Source organism: Megalobrama amblycephala, linkage group LG16 (genome assembly GCF_018812025.1).
Source record: "Megalobrama amblycephala isolate DHTTF-2021 linkage group LG16, ASM1881202v1, whole genome shotgun sequence".
NCBI lineage: Eukaryota > Metazoa > Chordata > Actinopteri > Cypriniformes > Xenocyprididae > Megalobrama > Megalobrama amblycephala.
Window position 1 is genome coordinate 19,208,562 of NC_063059.1, and position 19,866 is coordinate 19,228,427.

At 36.8% G+C, this 19,866-nt stretch overlaps 1 protein-coding gene across 1 annotated transcript in view; it reads left to right on the forward strand.

The window, feature by feature from the left end:
• robo2 (roundabout, axon guidance receptor, homolog 2 (Drosophila)) overlaps nucleotides 1–19,866 on the forward strand; it is a 557,168-nt gene that overhangs the window by 367,283 nt on the left and 170,019 nt on the right.

Genomic DNA, 19,866 nt, shown 5'->3' on the forward strand with positions numbered 1-19,866 from the left:
TTACCCTTTTTATGGTTTAAAGTGTAAATCTAACACATTTTAGCGGGGTTTACGCTTAATATTGTATACAAATTTATGTTTTAACCATATTTCTAACCAAATTTGAAGTTATGCTCAATATAAATAAAAATAATGCTGTAATAATACATATATATATATATATATATATATATATATATATATATATATATATATATATATTATTTGCATTGTGGCTGAGTTTGTGCATATTTATAAGTTCATCACTATGTGTGTGTGTGTGTGTGTGTGTCACCTGTGAGTGTCTCTGTCATTCTAATGGATGCAGCAGCCTCGTGTCCTGACATCTGGCATCTTGCTGCCCACCACAATTCACCTCACATTTCCTCTACCCACTCTCTATCTTTCACTCTTCACTTTTCTTTATTATTCACCCCCCACGTTTGTCTAGCCCCACATAAACAGACCTAAGAGCTTATGACAACTGGAAATGAACTTGTGCCCCACTGTGACCCCCTCTCTAGAGTCCGGGACAAGAACCCCACACACACATCATGCCCCGCCACACCAAAGTCTCCGATCAGCATGGGGCCACAAGGGGTCAATGGATTTGCCAGGTCACCGTGGCAACTCTTGACAGGCTCAAATGTCAGAGAATTGGCCGGCCATGACAGTGCTGTCAGAGTCAAACGCCCCCCCTTCACACAATGGGTTATTGCTGGAGAATGAGGGGCAAGGAGGGACGTGGGATGCAGGGGTCCTGGAACCGTTAGCATTCAGTCTGGTCCGGTTGTGTCAGGGGCGTGCAGGCACACTGTCACTTTATGCTTAATTGGGGCGGGTCAAAGCCTTAGAGGCATGAAGGGTTACGCTCACCCTGTTCTGCTGCCCCCTTCGCTCTCGCTGTCTCAGTCTCTCAAAATATGGCTGCCTACCTGCACTTCTCATTTCTTTAAAGCTTATCAATTGTTTAAAAGCACAGTTCACCCAGAAATTAAACTTACTCACCCAAAATTCTCACTGTCTTATGTTACTTGAAACGTATATAATGATCTTTTTGCTTCGATTTACACAGAAGTAGATCAAATGTCATATTATTGTAGTCAAATAATTTGCACAAATGTCTGATGTTTTTTTCTTATTTATCCTTTTTCTCCAATGCATTGACTCTAAATTCATATATATATATATATATATATATATATTTAGAGTCAATGCATTTCTATATATATATATATATATATATAGATATAGATATAGATAGAAAATAGAAAATATATATTTATATATATATAGAAAAAACATCAGACATTTGTTTTTTCTTATTTATCCTTTTTCTCCAATGCATTGACTCTAAATTCATATACATATATATATATATATATATATATATATATATATATATATATATATATATATATATATATATATATATATATATAAACTATACACTACTGTTGAAAAGTTTTTAGTGTTTGAAAAAAGTTCTTCTACTGCACCTAAACTGCATTTATTTGATCAAAAATATGGCAAAACAGTAATATTGTGAAATACTGTATTATTACAGTTCAAAGCGGTCTTCTATTGTAACATATTATAAAATGTTATTTATTCCTGTGATCAAAGTTGAATTTTCAGTATCATTACTCCAGTCTTCAGTGTCACATGATCCTTCAGAAATCATTCTAATATGATGATTTGCTTTTTATTATTATTATTATTATTATTATTATCAATGTTGAAAACAGTTGTGCTGCTTAATATTGTTGTGGATTACATTTTTTTTCAGGATTCTTTACTCAATAGAAAGTTCAAAAGACAACAGCATTTATTTAAATGTTATTTTATATATCACTTTTAATTGATTCAACACGTCTTTGCTTAATTAAATCATTCATTTCCTTTAAAAAAATCGAAATGACCCCAAAATGGGACTGTACATCAGGGGTCAGGAAAATGTACTGAAAGAAAGAGAGATGGAGTTTACACAGTGACAAGAGACAGAGATGAAAAGCGATAGATCGGTAGAATGATAGAATATTTATGTGTTCGTTGCGTCAGTGATGTGAGGATGATTGCATTGATTGATCCAGGGGTCGCTTCGGGGTCAGTTCCCCTCAGAAGGGACGGATAATAAAGGTCATATTCACTCAACTCTCATTGCTTATGAACACACATTCAGAGCTCTACTAATATATATCACTGCAGAGATTATTTGACTTTGAAGTTTGTGTCTGTTCTGCACTGTAAGCCTGCATGCGGACTAGTGTGTTTATGTGAATTGTGAGCCTGTGCGTTTACCTCTGTGTATTTTGATACAGTGTTCATTTCCACATTAGCACTTCCATTTGTATGCATGTCCATGGCTGTGCCGTTTGTGTGTGGTGAACAGTGTCAAATGGGTTTGTTTGGCTGCTTGAACTAAAGAAGCTTATTCTGATTGGCTATGAAGCCAGAACTAATACCTGCATATTTATTTTGTGTCTACTTAAGCAAATGCTTCCTGACCTGCCAAATAAACACACACACACACACACACACACACACACACTTCACGTTCTGTGGAATAGCAAAATCAGCTTCCGTTAAGCAAAAAATATCTCAGCATTGAGCAGATGTTAATACTGTCATACTGAATGATTGCCATGTGAATACACTATGGTTCTGAAAAGGTACTGTAAGATATTTGTGGAAAACAAGGGCTTAGGAAGGTATTTAGGACAGGGTCTATATCTTTTTTCTGTGTGATTGTTCTTTACCTGTCCGTCAATATTTCAAAGTGCGCTGAAATGCGTCAGAGACATTATATGCAGATTTGTCAACTGAAGTCTCATTATTGCCGCACCGTGTAGAAACACTTCCGTGTCTTTTTGCAGGTTGTCACATCGCTCTCTCTCCGCTCTCATTACCACTCCATCACTGCAGTTTGTTTTATTAGGCCCCAGAGGTGGCTGCCAGGCAACTGTATGCGTGTGTGTGCGTGTATGTGTGTGTGTGTGTGTTGAGCGCTGTGCCGGTTCCCTAAAGTGGCATCTTTCTTCCTTCTGACCTACATACTTTTACAGCAATATTCAGTTGAGTTCATTTGTTTGATGTGTGCTGTGAGGTTAAACACAAACACACACTAACACACACTGTCCCAAAACAAATCTTGTTTGATTAGGCTCTGGGGAAGCCAGATATTGCTTGTACAGCAGTTGAATAGACAGTGACTTGAACAGGTGCTGAAACTCTTATTGTGAGAATCAACTGCAGAGATTTAAAGGGCTCGTTCACCCAAAAATGCATTATTAACCTAATGTTGTTCCAAACCTGTATGACTTACTTTTGAATGTGAAGATATGTATCAAAATGTTTAAGTTACTGAACACAAAAGTGCTTGGAAGAAAGTAGATCTTTTCCATGCAATGACAGTGCATGGGGATTGGGACTGTCAAGCTCACAAATTGACATAAAATGTTCCAAGTCATCTGAAGCTATTTAATCACATTTGAATTGAATTTGAAGTCCTTATTGACTAAAATCTTCCTCTTTGCCATAGCTCTTAAATCTAATTTGTGTTTGCCTTCATTTCTAACTTATTTCTTCAACGCTTATGGCATTTTTATGGTGCTTTGTCTTTTGTTGGTAACAAAAACCTGGCATAAAAATGTTCCATATGATTTGTGTGCTATATTTTGAGTCTTCTGAAGCCATTCAATAACGTTTTAATTGAAATTGAAGTCGTTTTTTGTTGAAAATCTTTGCACTTGAATTCAGTTTCAACCTAACATGCTTATTGTATTTTTTTGGTGCTTTGTCTTTTTTAGGGAGCCCAAAAATTAATTTACTCACCCTCATGTCATTCCTAAACTATATAACAGACTTTCTTTGTGTATTGTATTATATCTAAGATACACTCTAAAAAATGCTGGGTTAAAAACAACCCAAGTTGGGTTGAAAATGGACAAACCCAGCGACTGGGTTGTTTTAACCCAACTGTTGGGTTAAATGTTTGAAAATGACTATATGGCTGACTTAAAATGAATCTAAAATGAAATTAAAATGTTCATTTATTAAACATATTAATTTTAATTAATTTTGGGTTCATTTTAAGTAAGCAATACTGTAATTTTTAAACAATAGTTGAGTTAAGTAAAACTACCAGCAGGTTGGGCAAACATTTAACCCAACTGCTGGGTTAAAACAACCCAATCGCTGGGTTTGTCCATTTTCAACCCAACTTGGGTTGTTTTTAACCCAGCATTTTTTAGAGTGTACTGAACCCAAAAGGGCTTCTGTAGAAGAAAGTCCAGAGGGTTTTTTTTTTTCCCCCTGTACAATGATGGTGAATAGAGACTGGGACTTTCAAGCTCACAAATTGACCAAAAATAAGTGCCATAAAGTGGTCTATACACTCTAAAAAATGTTTGGTTAAAAACAAAGTTGGGTTGAAAATGGACAAACCCAGCAATTGGGTTGTTTTAACCCAGTGGTTGGGTTAAATGTTTGCCCAACCTGCTGGGTAATTTTATTTAACCCAACTACTGATTAAAAATTACTATATGGCTAGCTTAAAATGAATCCAAAATAGGTGAGAAATTAAAAATCAGACACATAATTACTAGAGGCAACAATAATAATCAAAAGGTGTACATTTATTAATAAGCAATTTAATAAATGTTTATTGTTTATTATTCATTATCTTATTAATAAATGCTCATTTATTAAACATATTAATAAATGTTAATTTCCAGCATATTTTGGGTTCATTTTAAGCAAGCAATACAGTAATTTTTATACAACAGTTGAGTTAAATAAAACTACCCAGCACGTTGGGCAAACATTTAACCCAACCGCTGGGTTAAAACAACCCAATTGCTGGGTTTGTCCATTTTCAACCCAACTTGGGTTGTTTTTAACCCAGCATTTTTTAAAGTGTATGATTTGTGCACTATATTTCAAGTATTTTCAATAGCTTTTGACGCTGGAAGTCTTCTCTTTTGCCATATAGCTCTCAAATCTGTAATTTGCACTTGCGTTCAATTACAACTTAACATGCTAATGCTAATTTTATGATGCTTTGTCTTTTGGGGGGAGCTTGACAACCCCTGTCTCCTTTTGCTGTATTACAAAACGTTTTTTAATTGTCCATTTAATCATTTCTTCAACTGTTGTCTATGTAAACATGCTACGTAAGCTGTTGCTAGCTCTTAAAAAACAAAAAACAAAACATGTGTTAAACATGGCCCTTCACACACCGAAGTAAAAATATTGGACTTGACAGTGCAAGTCTAAATAGATGACAAAATGTTCTATTTTTGAGGGTGCTGTCCCTTTAAAACAAGATGTCAACAGCTAAAGCTTTGTCCAGCACTGGCCTCTCAGTGTATATATATATGTGTGCGTGTGTCTAAAGTTCTCCTGCAGTGAGCTTTGTCTATTCTTTTTGTCTTCTCTCATCTGGCATCAGGTGGATAGACCCCGTCTGTGACTAAGTAGTCTCCAACTGTGTGTGTGTCTGTGTGTGTGTTATTTGAATAGTGTATAACAGCAATTTGAAACGTCCTGGTTTGTGGAGACAATCACACATGGGACCGTCTGTCTCCATCTCTATTTTTTTCTTTCTCATCATCTGTCTCACTGTCTCTCGGTATTCTATACACAATAGTTTCTGTGATTACGCCTTGTTGTGTGTATATGTTTAGCGGCAGCGTTACCACAGTCCTGTGTCCTTTAATATACGAACTTCTACACTTGAGCGCTCACAGCCTGCTTTAAATCCCTGTGTTTACTGTGGACTTTTGTTTGCGTGTCTTAATGTCACTGGAGGCCCGAGAGACGACTGTGTGTGTGTGTCTGTCACTCAGCTCCGCTCTTTAAAAACACAGGGCCATTTCCTCTCTGCTCAACAAAGCTTCCTCACAAACACACACACATACAGACTCCTAAAAGTCTCAGTGAGGCTGATTACAAAATGAATGCTTTCATCACCAGACTGCGAGGCACTGAAAACTGTTTTTCCTCCAGCTCTTCAAACGCACTAAATTCCCCACCAGTCTCGCTGTTGTTATCTGTGCATCTGCGTTTATAGAATATCCATACTGGAGCTATGAATTAATGTACTTCCTAGGAAACTAATAGGTGGAACATATCAGCTTTGTTTACATTGTACACGTAAAGCAAATAATTAGGGACTATTATAGTTGTCTTTCTTTGTATTCTGCTTGGACACAGATGGGCAATAGCTTTCTTCTTTTGGAATACAAACGACCATATTTTATAGATTTATTTATTTATTTTTTCACCTATACATTGGAAGTTACTGTGATTTAATACAGGTATGAAACAACACGTGGGTGAGTAAATGATGACAATTAAAATTTTTGCGGCGAACTATCCCTTTAAATGTCTGGATGTCGACTTTTCAATATCGGTGCTCGTTTTCCAAATCCCTGTGAATCTTTTCTCTTTGTTCGTAAGGTCCCCTGCGTTTCTCTAAGCCCTCTATCTCGTCCCCGTGCCGTTAACAGGCTAACCACCGGTGTTTATCCTGTTGAAATGATTGGATTTAAATCGTAGGAACGACGTCAGGGAGGCCGAAAAAGGAATAACAAACATAAGAAGAGTGCGAAGGGGGAGTATCGAAGTGATGTTAGAAGAGCGTCCCCCAGGACAATAAATCCCTTTCTCCCAAATCCCATTGTTAAGAAAGCATGAAACCGGATTCCTGTAACAAGGCCTCTGATCTGAGGAGGCACGGCCCAAAGGACTCAATTAGAGGTACAACAGGCCTGATCTTTCTACCTTTTCTTTTCTTCTCTGCATTCTCTCTTCCCTCCTGTCTCTACCTGCTGTGCCGTAGCGCCACAGCTGGGGTCTGGAAAGCAGAGCATGGTCTCGCAAACACACCAACCAATAAGTGGCACTGGGAGTCTGTTAACCTTAGCCATGACAGACTGGCAAATAGTGTTTGTTTGTGTATTTGTGCTTTCCTACTGTGAGGGTCTTTTTTTTAGGTTTTTGTGGTTCGGAATTTGGTTTACATTACATTTATGTGAAGCTTTCATGCTAATATGTAGGCCTCTAATTGGCTATGACTCAAAACTTGCATTCTTAAATAAATAAGTACACACATATCAGTGATATAACAAAAGCAGATTCTATATTCTTATATTCTTGAAGTATTAAAAGTGCATAGACTCATCCCTCTTTTCCCTGAAGCCATGATTTGATGAAATTATCATCCGTCCCTGACTATAGTTCCACCCTGCCATGTGCCTGGGGATAGTCATTTATGTGACGCATTGGCAGGAAATGGCAGACTCTGATTCGACTGAATCTGCAGCGTCAGATGTTTAATCTCATATATTGGTGTATAAATATTCATGCGAACAGCATGCAAGAGCTCTTAATTTCAATTTGGTTTGAAAATGACTGTTAAAAACTGATTTGGAATAGTGAAGAGTTCAAGGTTAACAGCCAGCAACCTTGAATTTATTGGATTTAAATTGCAAAATTAAATGTTAACATTTGTTTCTGTTATTAGTTGAGGTATGGTGTTACAGAACCTTTTGTGAAGTATTTTGTACGTTCACATAGTGGAAATAGTATTGTTAAAAATGTTAGCTAAAACAAAACAAAAACATTCTCATTTTGAGGATGAATGAGGGTTATTATCGTTAAAGGACACATGAAAATCTGTTTTTTTTCCATGTTTAAGTGCTATGATCAGGTCCCCAGTGCATCTACCAACCCAGAAAACGTGAAAAAGGACAACCCAGTAACTTTGTTTTGGTAAGCCTTTCTCTGCAAGCATGTGAAAAAACAAGCCGCTCAGATTTCGCTCCCCTCGTGACGTAGGAAGGGAATCCTATTATAATATTACCGCCCCTTAATCTGCATGTTTCCACCCATGCTGCCACCATTTTGTTTTCACAAGCGAGGCAAAACTGCAGATGAAGAAAATGTAAGCATTTTTAGGTAATGCAATGTGTTTCTTGGGTTCTAGCAGCTCCACTTTCTGTGTGCTTTTCCTTAGCCTCCATACAATCTATTACTTAATGCTAGCACAAACAGAAGTTGTGTTTGACAGAAATGTATCGGTGTTACTTATGACTCACCCACAAAACAGCTTAGATTACTAATGTGATCTCATTTTACGCCAGACTGCCTCACAAACAACGCTGGATTTGCACAAAAGATTAACATGATGGCACATGCTAGTTGAATCAACTCCACAGCAACTACATAAATTTATCCACTAACCATTCAGAAACATCCAGTTGTATTCTAAAAGTTGATTCCTGAGTCATCAGTGTCCGACTCCGGTTTGAACAATGTAAGGCTGAACACCGTTACTGATAGTCGTCATTTTGACTGCATGAGATTCTCCAGCTTTGTTGTTGTTGAGCAAATGAAGCGCGAGCTGTTAAAGCTCCGCCCTCTTCTGGAAAGCGGGTCGGGAGCAGCAGCTCATTTGCATTTAAAGGTGCCCAAGAATGCTTTTTCACAAGATGTAATATAAGTCTTAAGTGTCCCCTGAATGTGTCTGTGAAGTTTCAGCTCAAAATACCCCATAGATTTTTTTTTAAATTAATTTTTTTAACTGCCTATTTTGGGGCATCATTAACTATGCACTGATTTTTTTCAGCGCGCCGCCCCTTTAATTCGCATGCTCCCTGCCACACGAGCTCTCGATTATATTACAGCACATTTACAAAGTTCACACAGCTAATATAACCCTCAAATGGATCTTTACAAGATGTTCGTCATGCATGCTGTGTGCATGCTTCGAATTATGTGAGTAAAGTATTTATTTTGATGTTTATATTTGATTCTCTATGAGTTTGAGGCTATGCTCCGTGGCTAACGGCTAATGCTACACTGTTGGAGAGATTTATAAAGAATGAAGTTGTGTTTATGAATTATACAGACTGCAAGTGTTTAAAAATGAAAATAGCGACGGCTCTTGTCTCCGTGAATTCAGTAAGAAACGATGGTAACTTTAACCTCATTTAACAGTACATTAGCAACATGCTAATGAAACATTTAGAAAGACAATTTACAAATATCAATAACAACATCATGCTATCATGGATCATGTCAGTTATTATTGCTCCATCTGCCATTTTCGCTATTGTTCTTGCTTACCTAGTCTGTTGATTCACCTGTGCAGATCCAGACGTTACTGGCTGCCCTTGTCTAATGCCTTTCATAATGTTGGAACATGGGCTGGCATATGCAAATATTGGGGGCGTACACCCCGACTGTTACGTAACAGTCGGTGTTATGTTGAGATTTTCCGGAAGTCTTTTAAACAAATGAGATTTACATAAGAAAGAGAAAGCAATGGAGTTTGAAACTCAATGTATGTCTTTTCCATGTACTGAACTCTTGTTATTCAACTATGCCAAGGTAAATTCAAATTTTGAATCTAGGGCACCTTTAAAGGGACACAAAAAAATGGCGTGGTTTTGCTCACACCAAATAGGGGCAAATTTGACAAATATAATAAATGATCTGTGGAGTATTTTGAGCTGAAACGTCACAGACACATTCTGGGTACACCAGAGACTTATATTACATCTTGTAAAAAGGGGCATTATAGGTCTCCTTTAAAGGATTAGTTCACTTTCAAATAAAATTTCCTGATAATTTACTCACCCCCATGCCATCCAAGATGTTCATGTCTTTCTTTCTTCAGTCAGAAAGAAATTAAGGTTTTTGAATAAATCATTCCAGGATTATTCTCCTTATAGTGGACTTCAACGGCCTCCAAACGGTTGAAGGTCAAAATTACAGTTTCAGTGCAGCTTCAAAGGGCTTTAAATGATACCAGATGAGGAATAAGGGTCTTATCTAGCGAAACGATTGGTCATTTCCGAAAAAAATGTAAATATATATGCTTTATATAAACAAATAATCGCCTTCCAAGTGGTTCTGCCAAAACCGCACTTTCGTATTCTTCAAAAAGCTTACGCTGTATGTCCTACGCCTTCCCTATTCAACTTACAGAAAAAATGGAACTAGCTCCGCATTCGTTCCGTAAGTTGAATAAGTCAAATATTAAAAACAATATATTCTGAAAATTAACATCAACAACAACAACAACAACAACAAAAATAATAGTATGTCAATGATACATGGATGAATAGACTAAACAATCTGTTTATTTACTGTTAAAAATGCCAAAAGTTGTATTTTGTGAAAAGGTATTCGGTTTAGTCTGTAATGATTGCAATTAGCTTAATGTGATAGCAAAGGAAGTCAATGGGAAGTTGTCATAAATAGCTAAGTAAATGTGTGTTTATGTTATGATCTAAAAAGGGACCTTAAGCTGCCAATTGTCCTCGACCAGCAAAAGTCAATTAGAGGCTCATTAAAGAAAAGAATTAGTTGTTATAGATTTGATAGGAGAGGTACGTGTGTAACGTTAGCGATCTAGCAGCAGGGAGGGCCAATCGTCGCTCCTGAGGGAAATGAGAGGATGTCTACAACAGACCAGCAGTTAATGGATTCTGTTTAGTCTTGATAATGTCTGATAATTAGTTAATCAAAGGCAGTGCCTACCCACGCCTGTTAGCTTCTTTTACATTAGCGGCTTTGTGCGGAAAACAGGTCAGTGAGCGACTCTTCGTGACAGACAATAGAAAGCCATCCGCTGTTCCCGTTCGAAGCGTTTTCCGAGTGAATTGCTTCAATTTCTCTGTTAATTATGTGTAAAAGGCCTCTTTGTTTGTTTTACTCTGGATCATTTTCATCAATTCGTTTAATGTGTTTTCACATCAGGATCGGTTGCAGGAGACAGCGTTTTAAAGTTTGATCCAAGTTTCTTCCCTTGTTTACACACCGTTCGACCACAACGACATTTATGGCTGAATGGCCAATGAAAAAACAGCGGGCATTGACAAACTGTCCCGCTAGTCCCTGGATCCCGCCACTGTTCCATGAGTAATATGCTGTTTTCTCCGCAATCAATTAGTAAACCTTCATTAGCGAGGCCATCAGTTATGTGAACCTGACAGGGAGAGGACAGACTACATGTCCAGAACGAGATGGTTGATTACACAGTGTGATAACACACTCACACCTAGCATAGTTCTAAGCAGTGTGTTTGTGTGTAATTGTGTGCGGAAACTACAAAAGTTGTTGATTCAGTTGATTCAGTTGTTGATTTTGACACATTTTTAATTGTATAAAAGGACCCAGTCAAACTCTGACACTTACATTTGCAGTTAAACCATAAAAGCTCTATAATGCTTCACATTTCTAATCATTTTGAGTTTCAAATCCATGTGCTGAAACAGTCGACCTTCACGTTCTCCGTTCTTTGATGAGAACTGTACGTGCAGGGCGAGTGTCTGTGAGCAACGGTTATGATTAGAGGCCCACGGAGATTAAAAGCGCCACATATTGGATCTCCTCATGATGGATGAGAGGATCAATTAAACAATATGAAATGTGTTCTGCTGCTGACATGCTCATTAGGGACATACTGAAAGAAGGAGGGAGGGAGGGAGGACTGGAGGTGTGCAGGGATATTTCTTGTCTTTCTCATCATTCTCTCGCCTTTCCCTCACTTCACGTCACTCTGGTGATTGAGAGAGGATAAATAACGGCACAATCGATCAGGACACAGATTTATTTACTTGTTTATAAGGGAATTTAGGGCCAGCCGTCACACAATGACAAGTTTCATTAATTTTTTTTTAGCATGGGAACTATTAAAAATGTTATTCCCTCAAAGGCTAAGCCCTGTTTCTCTGTCAGCTAAGAGAAGGCAGTCTTTTAGTTTCTAGCAAATGTGTTTTGCTGTGTGTGGGGTAATTTGATTCTTATGTAAGGTTATAGAAATGAGAAAACAGTTAAAATTAGATTTGCATTTCCTGAAGGAAATATCCAAATATGAAAATCATCATAAGATTGTTGTAAACTAGTTAAGTATGAAGCAGTGTAGAAAGTTTTAGGTAAATTGAGAGAGAAAAATTGATAGTGATAAGCAAATAAGGAATATGGCTGGATAAATAGATATGTGGTAGAAAAAAAAGTTTTTTTTTTTCTTATTTTTTAGGGAGCGCTATACATATTACCACATACAGTACAGTCCAAAAGTTTGGAACCACTAAGATTTTTAATGTTTTTAAAAGAAGTTTCGTCTGCTCACCAAGGCTACATTTATTTAATTAAAAATACAGTAAAAAACTGTAATATTGTGAAATATTATTACAATTTAAAATAACTGTTTTCTATTTGAATATATTTCACAAAGTAATTTATTCCTGTGATGGCAAAGCTGAATTTTCAGCATCGTTACTCCAGTCTTCAGTGTCACATGATCCTTCAGAAATCATTCTAATATGCTGATCTGCTGCTCAAGAAACATTTAATGTGTACAATTGTACAAAATATTTGTGTACAATATTTTTTTCAGGATTATTTGATGAATAGAAAGTTCAAAAGAACAGTGTTTATCTGAAATCTAATCTTTTGTAACATTATAAATGTCTTTACTGCCACTTTTGATTGATTTAATGCATCCTTGCTGAATAAAAGTATTAATTTCTTTAATTTCTTTTCAAAAAAATAAAAATAAAAATTCTTACTGAACCCTAACTTTTGAACGGTAGTGTATAATGCTACAGAAGCTTTGTATTTCAGATAAATGCTGTTCTTTTGAACTTTCTATTCATCAAGGAATCCTGAAAAAAAAAGTACACAACTGTTTTCAACATTGAAAATAATCATAAATGTTTCTTGAGCAGCAAATCAGCATATTAGAATGATTTCTGAAGGATCATGTGACACTGAAGACTGGAGTAACGATGCTGAAAATTCAGCTTTGCATCACAGGAATAAATTACTTTGTCAAATATATTTAAATAGTACACAGTTATTTTAAATTGTAATAATATTTCACAATATTACTGTTTTTTACTGTATTTTTAATTAAATAAATGTAGCCTTGGTGAGCAGACGAAACTTCTTTTAAAAACATTAAAAAATCTTAGTGGTTCCAAACTTTTGGACTGTACTGTATATATATATATATATATATATATATATATATATATATATATATATATATATATATATATATATATATATATATATATATACACATACATATGGTAATGTGTATAGCGCTCCCTAAAAAAAAAAAAAATATATATATATATATATATATATATATATATATATATATATATATATGATAATATATATATACGTGATAAAAAATAATACATTAAAACAGGAATTTTGTGAAATATGTTACTATTTAAAATCACTGTTTTCTGTTTTTATATATTGTCAAATATAATTTATTCTTATGATGGCAAAGCTGAATTAGTTCAGTCTTCAGTGTCACATGATCCTTCAGAAATCATTCTAATATGCTGATTTGGTTGCTTATGAAAGATTTCTCATTATTATCCATGTTGAAAACAGTTGTGCTGCCTAATATTTTTGTGGAAAGTGTATATTATATCAGAAGAGAAAGCAGGTTCGAGACAGATGTGCGACTATTCCAGAGAGACAAATGCTGACAGGAATTGTACATGATTGAAAATGACAGTGTCCGACCGAATCCCTCCATTCTTTCAGTCCCTAGTGTCAATGTGTCAGAATTCTCTCTTTCTGCCCTCTAAATATGACACGCCTCTCCTTTCCCTCCTCTGTGCTATACACTTCCTCATTAACCAGTCATTCAAGTTTGTGCTGATCAAAATTTCATAAACTGAATTAGAAATGTGTACATGTAAATATCACAAATCCAGAACAAAAACGAAACACAATTATGCTAATTGCTATTGTTTTGGTTAGCTTACATTTATCAGTTGTGGTTTCAATAGCCTTTGTAGTTTTCCCCCTCTGTTGTGTAAATGTTTGCGCTAGACTGTTTCCTCTTTGTTCTTGTTTTATCTGCTCATCCATCTCCAGATTTTCTCTTGCGGTTGAGGAAAACCGTACATAAAAAGATTGTAGCTAATCTCAAATCCACTCAGCTGATAATCTCTGAAGTGCTCTCTATTCTCAGCAGGGTTTTCCAGTGTACTTGAGATACAAGAATGCTGTCATCGTACCTGCACACATCAAAGATGAGGAAATATCTATTACGTAAATCAAAAGAATCAGTTGTTGAGGTTATTATCGGGGTGCTTCCAGATGTGTACTCTGTTCCGTTTGGCGTAAAAAGTTGTTAGCCTTCCGGGTGCTAGTGGGAATCTTCATAGATTGTCTGTCCGTCTGAGATGCCAAACCCAACTAATGATTCTAATACACAAATGCAAATCTAATCCAGCATACAATTAACACAGTGCTTTGCCTATTAACTCCTACATATTAATGAATTAGCACGGAGCCCCGCCTATTAACCCTACATATTCATGAATTAGTGTGTGCATATTAATACGTCTCGTATGGGTTGGTTTAGGGGGCGGTTAGAGACTTTGGAAAGGTGTTAGATGGGCACGTGCTGGTTCTTGGAAGTACCGTCTCATTGTCGGTGTCTGGCACCGCCGCTACACCCTTCATGCCAATGGAAACCCCTCCTCCCCAAGCAATAGAGAGTGTGTCTATGTGTGAAACTGCAAGGAGGGGCGACCCCCATTTACAGATGGGCCGCACAGACGGACAGGCGGCATTGTGGGCCAAGCTGGATGACACTTCTTCTGAATGCAGATGCCACTGCAACTGGAAAGCATGAAGTTGAGTCCGATGTGCAGTAGGGTGGAAGGACTTTCAGGAGGACGTTATGGGGACATTATGGGGATGTTTATGGAGCAGATGTTAGGGTCTCTGCGTTTGACATCTGGGCTTTTATGAGGATGGTGAAGGCCAATGTAATCACAGTGGAGTGGTTGTTTTGAGAGCCCAGATGTTTGTCCAGCCATGGTGCCAGAGGTGTTATTTGTGTGTGTTGCTTCTCTTGCAATAAATTTGCTTTGTTGCATGAAAATCCACTTTTCCCATGGACACTAAAACACTCGGACAGCAAACATACACAAGCACGCAGCTCAGCACATGGCCTTCACTGGACATCTCAGCTTGAGGTGATGCTTGATGGCAAGCTGTTGCTATTTTCATTTTGTCTCCTCCTTTGCTGGGTTTTTGTTCTTTCTTTAACTTCACCTCTTCTTGATTTTTTTCTCTCTATGTGCTTTACAGGATCTTGCTAATGAATTTCTATGGGAAAGTCTGAATTTCCCCAACCCCAATTTTAGGGATGCACCGATACCACTTTTTCCACAACTAGGCCGATACAGATACATTCATTTTTTTTTGGTACTGATACCGATATTTGTATTGTCATTGCATTTGTAATTTTTTAATATATTGGAGAAACCAAAAGAATATGAATCATACTCATTGGTTTAAATTGTTTAGCAAATATAAATTTCCTTCAGTTTCATGCTTAATTATGCCTGTTGAAATGTATTGTACAAGCCTTTGTTACTTTCTTTGTTCTTTTTATTGCTCTATCATATTTTATTATATCTTTGATTTAATTGCACAAGGCATATTTAGAGGTGCTTCAGTAGGGGTTGTTGTTTGATTAACATTTAAAAAACAGCAGCCGGTTTATTAGGCTGCTGTCACTTTAAGACCAAATGCACAGATCCAATATACGGTTACACAGCGTTTTATTTCTCAACTGTTTACATTCACTTAAAGGTGCCCTAGAACTAGTTTTTACAAGATGTAATATAAGTCTAAGGTGTCCCCTGAATGTGTCTGTGAAGTTTCAGCTCAAAATACCCCATAGATTTTTTTAAATTAATTTCTTTAACTGCCAAATGTGGGGCATCATTAAATATGCACCGATTCAGCACGTGGCCCCTTTAAATCGCACGCTCCAAATATCACTAAAATATCACGCAATCATGGATCATGTCAGATCATCCAGACGTTAATACTGGCTGCCCTTGTCTAATGCCTTGAACATGGGCTGGCATATGCAAATATTTGGGGTGTACATATTAATGATCCCGTTTTTCGGAGGTCTTTTAAACAAATGAGATTTATATAAGAAGGAGGAAGCAATGGAGTTTGAAACTCAATGTATGTCATTTTCCATGTACTGAACTCTTGTTATTAAACTATGCCAAGGTAAATTCAATTTTTGATTCTAGGGCACCTTTAAGACATTACCAGCTATGTTTAGGATACTCACCAAGACGAGCATTTTTACATAATTTGTGAGAATTCACATCGCTTAATCCACTATCGCACACCTCGCACACTCGCTTAATCCACTAACGCACACCATCTATATAGGTGTAAATATTAAATTTGTTAATAGACGTTAATAACATTAATAGAATGTCGTTACATTTACTTGACGTTTCCTTCTTTGATATATCCATTCTGCTCTCTGTTTGCTCTGTTGTTGTTGTTTCTTTGTCACAAGCACTGTACTGTTGTATCGGTTGTCGGTATCGGAACATTTTGAGTACGAGTAAGAGTACACGAGTGCAGTATCGGTGCACCCAATTTAGCAACCTCGATTTCATAACCTGAGATCTGCCTCTTAAAAACCTAAATTTCACAATCCTAAAGGAGGTAAAATATATTAGCCTTGGGGTAACATCTTCTAAAAGTCAAACAATGGTCATTCTCTTCTTCAAAAATGTTTTTGTTTTCAGAAATATCACTCATTTGAATATACAAAATTCTGTTGCTGTACATTTCACCTGATGAAAACAAGAAGGAAGCAGTTATCTGAGGCGTAATATGTATGATTAATGTTTTTCTTTCTCACCTCCCTCTTTCTCTTTTAAATTGCACATTTTCGCTTTTTCTTTCTGTCTGTCCAAGCAACAGTAGTCTATCAGGTGGAAAATTGCATTTGTCCAAGTGTCTTTACACAACGTCTGAATAAACAGAACAAATAACAGCGATCTAAAGCACCCTGCGGGCGTCACTCAGATCTCCCTCATCTACATTCATGCTCCATTTTAGGCCATTATAACTACAAAACACCGTCTTCACCAGGCAAGATGGCAGATGACTACTAAATCAAGTTCCTCATGATGGCTATCATCTCTACCTCTTTTTTTCTCTTCCTCCTCCCCTCTCATTCCCTCATCATTCACCATCTTCCCCCTTTTTTCCCTCCAATTTGATTTTTATGAAGTGACCGCGACCATGACAGCTGGTGAATCGTCCCTCCATTATTAGATCTCGCGAAAACAAGGAGGACTGAAAAGAGCGAGCAGTACGGACATAGAAATTAAATAAAAGCAAACGCTCTCTTCCTGGTCACAGCTCGGCAGTTTCTGATTAAATTGTAAATGCGTATGGTTGCTCAAAGGGGTGTGCTGTGGTCGCCCGCATTAGTAAGTTGGAAAATGAAACTTATCTTAGGTTCGAGGAGCCCCAAATGTTTCATTTTTTTTTTTCCAGCCGTAGGCAAAGAGGAAGGCTATTTTCCATCTATCAGTATAACAGTGCCACTGTCAAGCCCCGTTGAACATGATGAGAAAAAGAGAGTAGATATGAAGCCGCATGTGGTCTTTGAAGCAGATCGGAGTATCTGTGTATTTACTAAGAGACCCATAACCATTACGGCACAAACCCCCCTCACACCCTGCTGCGTCCCCACAACAGCTACACAGCCCGCGGAATAGATGAACTCTCTTCCCCCTTACCACCCCCTAAAAAACCTTCAGAAGCATAGGGACCCACTCTCCCTCATTAAAAAAACAACAGCCATTAATACTGGATGAGAAGCAGGGAAGCAGGGAGGAAGAGGGGACGAGAGGGGTGGTTGTAGCAAAAGGGCGTTGCGCTCCATCACTGAGCATGCGTGTCTTTCTCACATACTCTGGTTTGGCTTCTTTCATAAATAGGCTGATGCAGTCCACTGCAAAGCAGTTGTTCTTACACCTCGATCTCTTACACCTTTACAGATGGTACAGTTGTCCCCACCGTCCTCGAGTCTGTTGACCTGTAGAATTCAAGTTAATGTTCTGTTTACTCTAGAATTAATTAAGCAAAATTCCTCCGGTCAATGCACAGGTCTGCACCAACTCCTAAGAGACTCTTTCTTCAATTTCAACTTAGTCTGTGAAAAATTTTTAGTGACAGGACACTATAGATAATCAATGTCTTTGATAGCAAATTGATTCCAGTCATTGATGCACCAAAACTAATGATCCTAAAGTTCATCATTTTCACCACCTGAAATGGATTTTTTTTTCTTCTTTTTTTTTTTTGCTTTCTGTAAATAGCTTACATCTAGGCTATTTCATTAAATTGCTTTTTTATTTTTTTTTAATTAAATATTTATCTTTTATATTTTTTATATTCTTAATCAGTATTTAGGTTGTATTTAGTGAAAATATATATTCGGGTCATTGATGCATTGACGAGTAAGGTTTTTAAAAGTGTAAAAAAACATAATGGAGATTTGAAAATGACATAAAGGAGGAATGAAGTTTTATTAAGTGTTAACAATGAGATTATGTGGTTTTTATAATGAATTAACACTGCTTTTGTCATTGTTTTATGAGATGGAAAAAAAAAGTCATTTGGTTTATCCAAAATGTTGGTTTTACCAAATGACACTCTTGGTTATACAGAATGACGATATTTTCAAACAATGCTAACTGGCTGATATCTAGCTAGCTGGCAAAAGGAGAATCAAACATGTTATATTTAGTACAAGTTTGTAAAATATTACAACATTCTCCATGTTTTATAGCGGTTGTACCGAATGACCTGATGTTTCGGGACATGCGTATGAGCAAGTAAAAAACATGACTTTTTCAAATAGTTAAGAGAGAGTTAGTTACTTTACTTCATGACCATGTAGTCCTTTGCAGGTGTCTAAATGATGTCACATCCTGTCACATGATATTGACCGCATGACTTGATCCAAAATGTTCCCTTTATATGGGTTACTCCAAATGACATCAATGAAATTCATCTTTCCTGACATACTTTCTCATAACAAAGCAACGATTTCACATAATTGTAATACCATTTTGCACTATGTTGAAATATTATGTTATAATATCATGCCAGAATAAAAAAATATATACATTTATTACATTTTCAGATATTTTAATCACAAGTGAAGTGGCCGTATTGGCCTTTGGACGGTTAAACCGAATAACGTTTTGACACTTCAAAATCTTTAAAATACCTTTATATGTAGCAAAATATCATTAAAACCTTTTGGATTCAAATAAAAGAGATCTAGTTGTACTACCTTACATACTTTGGATGTCATATATTTGTTTTTTGTTATTATTGAATCCTTTGAACAAAAAAAAAAAAAAAAAGACCCGTCATGTCATTGACCCATTCATCCTTAACACAAGACAAATGTACCTAGGAAAATATGTATTTTTTAAGAATAATAAGAATATTTTTACATAGTTATTTTTTAAACATAAACCACATTAAATGTTTTATTTCTCATTTTCTTGCAGTGTAGAAACTGTCAGCCTAAGGAGTTATTTGTCTGATCTGAGAGTTTGAATTTTTAAATAGCTGCTCAGAAGTATGCTTGTTTGTATGTGTGCATGTATTAGTGTTAGTATAATGCCATTATTTAGTGTGATGTGGAGCTCCAGGGGCAGCAGGGGTAGACGGTGGTGCTGTAGCCCTGTAGCAGGGCTCTGTCTGTGGGGATAGTGTTAGGCTGCAGGCCCTGTCTCTGTGTGGTGCTGTGGGATTCATAGAAGGGTAGCGGATGCATAATGAATGCTCTAGTCCACAGGCTCTGTACACAGCATAATTAGCCTCATCAAAGGATGAAGCCATAAGCAACAGAGCGTCTTCCTGCACGTCGAGTCTTAACTAAAACAAAGCCACCATTAGTCACCTACTTGGCATAAGTCATGCCCATTCCATTGGGATTCTTGCAGTGGTATTGTTTACTTGTTCCTAGAAATTCTT